Here is a 7,429-nt window from a genome sequence, read left to right on the forward strand (position 1 = left end):
TTCTTTCTATGGAATAATTTACAATATCTTTACGCTCTTTAGATTTCATGCAATTTTTAACAATTATCAGGGAACCACTATGAACAGCAGACTGTCTAGCAAAAAAACTGACTAATTTAAAGTTAACAAAATCAAATAAAAACTGCCCATCTTTCAGCCAATGTTCAGTGATACACATAACTTCAACATTATTATTATCTAAAAATAAACCTATTTCTAATTCTTTGCTGGAAAAACCCTGAATATTCTGGTGAATAATATTCATACTCAGGCGCTTTTCCGCTGTCTTACAATCTAGTTTAAATTTGGCATGGGGTCCTTGACTTTGTCAGCTGACTGAGAATTAGCTATATGTAACACTACTAAATCTATTTGGCTCAATATTATAGGCCAATAAATCCACTAGGTATACAAAATATTTCTTTGGCAGAAACACCTTCCTTGGAGCTAGCATGAAGCGCTCAATGAATTTATTTGTAATTAGATAAACTTACTTGTAATTAGATAAATCGCTATTGCACATTTCAGATATTTAGAACAATATCGGCTCAAACATAAGAAACGCGAGAAGGAGTCTATATTTATATAAGTATATATAGTATATTTAGATTATTATTGTATATATTATATACATTCTAGACTAGTATTTTTTTTTATTTTAATGTTTGACAAACGTACTGATTTTTTATATTATTTTTTTGTATAATAGATACAAAACTGTATCTTAATGAAATGTCAGCATGAATTGCTCTGATAATAAGCTTCATATAATATTTATTAATATATTTGTAAATGTATGACTTTATAAAGTGCTTATTGCTAAGCTTAAAATAGTCGGTTTTCCATAGTAACTTAGTTGGCCCTTGAATCAATTTGATTCGGGTTTTTCTTTGTGAGTACCTCTTATGGTGAAGGATATTTTTGCTGAGTATCAACATCCTACTAGTGACAGGCTTTGACTTATGTTTTATTTCTTTATTGTTTTGTTTTTCGGGATGTATTCAAGCGATTTCTTTAATTTTTTTAAATAGTGTTTTTTATTTAGGTATGCATCGATACTAAAAAAACGAATACCAGTTGTCATATGGGCATTTCTCAGGAGGGCCATTTTTACGTGTCCGGGGCAATAAATGATTGAATTTACTGTTCAATAAATCTGAATTAATTTAGGCATGATCTTCAGCCTATATTCTGTCTGGGACACTATCAAATTATTTATTTATTATTTATATAATACAAGAAAAAAAATTTTAAATGCCGAAAATGATGTTCGGTGGGCGTGTCCCGCACCCAGATTTTATGAAACAAAAAAATATTACTCAAGATGGGGCATTAGATCGGCGTTATTATGGGTATTCACGCATAAGGTATTAGTTAGCTTATCATATTCTTTATATCAAAATAATGTGTCTGCTCAACACATTGAATAAACCCAAATTTACGATGTGTCCCGGGCTAGTGACTGATATCGGTGTAATTTGCAAAACATGTCGGTACTCCTTCAAAGTTATAGACTAGGAACTCAGTGTCTCAAACATACGAGTAGTATGATTTAGTTGTGCCTCAACCGTTGAATAAAGTAGAGGTACAGTCACAGTAGAATAAAGTAATTTTTTAAACGTTTCTCCGTCCTTCGGTGGGTTTGGTCCTATGTTTTTTTGAGATCGGTGGTGCAATTTACTCCGAAAGTTTTAGTGCAATTATCGTTATGCAAGTGATTAAGAAATCCTCGGAAGTACGTAAATCCATCATTATTACATCTCCTCTGCATCATTCATGCTATTTCTGTAATTGTTAAAAAGCGATTAAATTTGATATCGCTGGTGTTGATTTCCTTGGTTTCGGTGGATTTTTTGACCACCGATTTCAATAAAGTGATCACTGAATTCAAATCCTGCTTTGTTAACTAGTTTGTTGTACTAATTTATCACATCTAAAAAATGAAATATACGTTGTATAAACATAAAATTATGTTTGTAAGTAAATTAAGTCATAGTAGATACACAAAATCACTAGTTTACTATGAGTAGTTATTTTAAAACAGACGTGTAGACCCAATGTTTGTTTCTCTGTCTTGATATTCTTTTCAAACCAATTCAGTAAATTATGTTAATTGTCCTCTGTATCACCTGAGGCCCTACACCTTGATACCTTTAAACGTATCAGCCATGTTAAATTAATGTAGTCAATTAGATCCCACTTCTTTTAAAATAACTTGTGTATGTAAGTACTATGCAAGGTGCACCCAAGGGACAGAGCAAATTCTAATGTCGAGATCTCTTCAAAGGCACTGAGCGTACCTACTAATCGATATTTATAAAGGATAGCCATAGACACAAATTGAACATAGCAAATGTTTCAACAATCCTCAATGTCTTATGTCTTTATGTCTAAATATAGGAGGCACAATTTAGCTCAAGTGTTTGAGGGTGCTGGAGATCATAATTCATTGGTAATTAGATCTTCAAGCATTACTCGAACACTTCAAATATTATAATTTTAAATTGATGGAGTTCACGATTTAAAACTCTGTTATTAAAAAATACTTGTTTTAGTTGGTTTCCGTATTGCATCACATTTCTTTATAGATTAAGATTTAGATTCATTTATTATCAATAAGTATTACATGTTTTTATTACTATAAGTAGTTAATAAGTACACTAAATATTTTTTGAGCATTGAACACCACTCAAAAGTGTATTGTTTATCGGGTGCAGGTAACATAAGTTTCTTTTTGATGCGTGTGCGGTCGGATTGCGTGAAACAAACATCTTCTCCTTCATGGCTATAATAATGCAATGAATATTTGATTATAATGTGCGAATTTGTGGTCGACATGTCTGAAACTCGTTCCAGGACCATACATCACCCTGTTATATCTGGACAGTCATATAGTGTGGGATATCTTCTAGACATGTTAATTTACAAGCCGTAATTTGGTTATTTTAAAATCTTAAGTCTATATCTAGTGAATTTATGTAAGCTTTCGAGATCATTAGCCTTGTTACATCGCTTATCATCGAATAGGAATGAAAAATATGATTAAAATATAATATAATTGAGATATAAAATTGAAATGTGATTTTTGTGTAAGCATTATTGAATTCGGTGACGTAAATTGATTTCAGTGCCTGCACATGATTTCGGTGTTTTTTAAATCTCAAATATCTTAAAAACTATAAGGTTCTAATGGAGGCCTCCGCTACCAATATTTTTTATATTAAGGGTAGATTTTAGAAAATAAAGTCGCATATCATATAAGTTTAAAAAAAAATTTGGCACCGAAGTCAGGCACCGAAGGTCATCTCTGAGAATCGCCCATATAAAAAGAAGCAAAAAAAAATTTTATTTTTTAATATCGTGGTGAAGTAGTGACCTCTACCCTAATAAGATTATCGGACACTGCTGTATGATATATTATCAGTCACTTTTATAAAATATACAAAAAATATATATCTGTATATCAGTATCTACCTCTAATTTTTTTTCTACTTGTAGGCCAGACATTGGCCTACTACTTGCTTAAATTTATCAAAATTTTTCAAACGGTACTTCCTGTCAAAAATTAGCAATGTGTGGGTCAAGTTCCGTACTCAATCGTTGTTTTTCAATGTAGTATATTTATTACCACAACAGTAACCCCAACGGATCCGGTAATCTGTGACACATCCGATCCGGACAGTAATGGATCGCAAGTCCTTATCGAGACCCGATGTATAACCATATAAATCATCCCTAATAACCTATTGGCTTTCACTTATACATGGAGAGCTGGTTCCGGAAAATGGTAGCCCTACTAATATACTTGGTCACGCAAATCTTGTCAGTAGCAAAAGGCGGCAAATTTGTAAAATCGCGGGTTGGCAACACTGTTTTCGAATAATTCAAGAATCGCTTGTTATCTATGTTTTATCTGTGCAATGACAGCCAACATGTTTGTTTACATTCTACAGTCATAGATATTTCAAGAAAAAAAATCTGTTGCCACCATTAAATACCAATATATTATATTAAATAAGATTGTGCATGAACTTAAGCAAAGTCAAGGTGCCTGCAACGTACAATTATGCTCGTTGATCGTAAATAAATATTGGTAAAATTTGAGGTTTTGCTAATTACATTTCTCATTTGATTTCACATTTGAGTAATATGCCAAGCAAACGACAAGTATTTCCAAGTTAAGATACACATTTTTTTTTTTCAATTATCCACGTTAATAAATAACACATAACAGAAGCATTGGCTAGCAATGAACTATTGAGATTGCAAGTTGTAGCTTAAGCTCCTGTGACTCACAAAAACCAAAACATAGGGTACTAATAACAACCAATTCGGAAACGTAGAAGCGTGAAATGAAATCGGATGTAATCATTTGAAAAATCCGTATTGTTTTGATCCCACGCACCAACGAAATTGGTGCCATTATCGCAATAAATGTGTGACAGCGTTCCCGCGATAAATCAGCCTGTATACGGTCCCCCATAGCAGCATAGCAGGAAATCTTATTATGTGGATGAGACGAAAAAACACAGTTCTATAAAAATTTGTCGGACATGACTGTCCTTTACGGAATTTTTATTTACGTTCCTTTTATGAGCTTAATGTTTGATGGACGATTTTTTATTCTAGTTATAATCCTATCTAAGCCGGAAGTGACTTTGCATACGAAGCAGGAGGGCCCGGGTTCATATCCTGGCAAAGAAATTTATGCGTGTGTTATTCACGAATATTGTTCCTGAGCTTATAGATGTTATTGTTAGACATCTAAAATTAAAACCAATTAAATCTTTTAGTTACCAATCACACCTTTTTTAATAGCGGGAAATTGTGTATGTAGTAATAGGTTAATAGTCAAAGCTGCGGGCGGGGTATTATGGAGAAGGGATAACTGTCAATGATACGAGTCAGATAAGTGACAATCATGTGGACACTAAGTCAAAAATGTTCTAAAAGCTATATAGATTCATTACAACTATCAATATTTTAATAAGTAAATATAAAACATTAAATTAGCTTACAAATAATAATACAAACTATCTCTAAACTAAATAAACTTAAAATAAAAAGCATATTCATTGCAATATTTTATTTTTTGAATTGTGAACTATAGACCGACCGCTTAAATGAGTCTTCACCTGCGCGGTACGGGGGCGATGGGGTAGGACGACTAAGGGTGGCGGGGAAGGTGCGGGCGGCAGGCGTAGGTACGGCGCCCGCGTACACTCAGTAGCAGAAGTTGCTAAGCGGGCGAGGTGTTCACAATTACCTTGACACGCTCTTATTCTCTTAACAATAAAGTCGCGTCAAGTTCATTTTGAACACTTCGCCCGCTTAGCAACTTCTGCTGACTGTACCGCGCAGGCGAGGACTCATTTAAGTGGTCGGTCTATAGCTCTGTGAACATTTGAACAATCAGTGTTTTAAAATTTTAAAATTAAATACTTGCCCACAAAAACACTCGCTCTACTCGCTCTATGCTCGCTTATCGTTCCTCGTTTCTCGCTGCTCGCTTCTCGCTTATCACCGTCGGTTCACCAGCTGGTCTGTGTGAAAAGAAACAAACGAAACGGGGCGATACTAATGACAGTTTGTTTTTGCGAGTTCCGTTACCGGAATGTCCATGTCGCAGTTTTTATAGAGACTATCTTTGGCCAAGAAAAAACCGTCGTTCTATCACTGTCGCTATAGAAAGGTTAAGAAACGGTTAAGTACAAATCAGGCAAATCTTTCTCGAACTATAAGTATAATAGAATCAAAGATATACTGATAGGCAGAACACCTTTAACCGTTGTAGGTTAGCACCTTGAAACTCAAAGTTTACATAATTATATATTATATAATTGTTACTCGCGGTATTTCCGAACCCGACCTTTAACCAGACCGTACTCTCTTTTTAAAGACCAGCAACGCACTTGCAACCCCTCTGGTGTTTGTTCTGGTGTAAATTATTGTTGTTGTTGTTACGGTAATTGTTCACCATCAGACGGTCAATTTGCTCTTGCCCCCTACTTATAGGATAGTTATAATCATAAAAATGCGCCATGATACATTATTTTTATTCACGGTATTTGTATTTAAACTAAATTTATTAAAAACTTAACTATACGTAAATCAGCCGTGAATTATTAATTTATAAAATAATAATATTTGAAACGAATCAAGTGTGTACCTAAGTATTATAAATGCCATTGTAAAATAATCCCTAACATTTTAACATAAAAATCTGTGTTCAAAATCCTTCGCGCTCGACAACGCTAACTCAATAATGCTCGCGTCTACAATTAACCAAGTGGCTTATATTCTGACACAATTACCCACAAAATCAATTATTCTACAAACCGGATTAAACTCGATTGAAATATCAAATCAAAGTTAACAAATTAGTAAAGTTCCGATATTCGTCAAGAGATAACGTTTTGTAATATAGAAAGACGTGACAGACGGACAAGGAAAGCCTGTCTTGGAGTTTAATTCGACTTTGAAATTTGGGTGTCGGTGGAGGGATTCTAGATGCTAGATGCTGACTGTTTGAAGAGAGATTTAAGGTATTAAGCCTTTGAAGGATAAGAAATCTTGGAGGCATTATGAATCGAAAACCCTTAAATGTCTTATGGCGTGAGCTATCAAGGTACCTTTTATGTTTTTAAGTAAGGATTAATATTGATGAAGACTTTGTATGTGTTGGAATTAGACTGCATGAGCACTACTTAGAAGACCGGTCTGGCCTAGTGGGTATGGACCGTGTCTATGAAGCTGATGGTCCCGGCTTCGAATCCCGGTAAGGGCATTTATTTGTGTGACGACACAGATATTTGCTTACTGAGTCATGGGTGTTTTCTATTTGTACAAGTATTTATATTTTATATATAATCATTGTTTGAGAACCCACAACACAAACCTTGAGCTTACCGTGAGGTTTATTTAGTCAATTTGTGTAAAAATGTCGTATAATATTTACTATCATTTATTTATTACTACAGCAGCATTTCAGTGCCACATTAGTGCCGATAGTATAAACACGACCGAGAGGCGTGTTCTAAATTGACACGAGTTGAGAATTTAGTAGCTAGCACGTGTAATCGTGTAGGTATCGTACAACGTATTACAGTACGTATAGCCCTTTAAATTTTCGACATAGTTACGTAATGTGCTTATTATAGCACACGGTGTAGTAATGGAGCACTGTACTGTAAATATATAAAATAGATTTACCTACACTCGATTGGGAAATGCACATCTACGATACTACGATCATATTGTCCTTTCGTAATATTGAAATTACAATGTATTACAATTAACGTAAACTTTTACTTCATTTAACGTTATTAATTCAACGGACTTCGTTGATTGCCTGATTATATTAAAATTTAATTTAAAAACCAATTCGAATCAGCTAAATATATTCACATCGGCACACTATCTCATTAAT

Source organism: Cydia fagiglandana, chromosome 13, assembly GCF_963556715.1.
Source record: "Cydia fagiglandana chromosome 13, ilCydFagi1.1, whole genome shotgun sequence".
NCBI classification, from domain to species: Eukaryota; Metazoa; Arthropoda; class Insecta; order Lepidoptera; family Tortricidae; genus Cydia; species Cydia fagiglandana.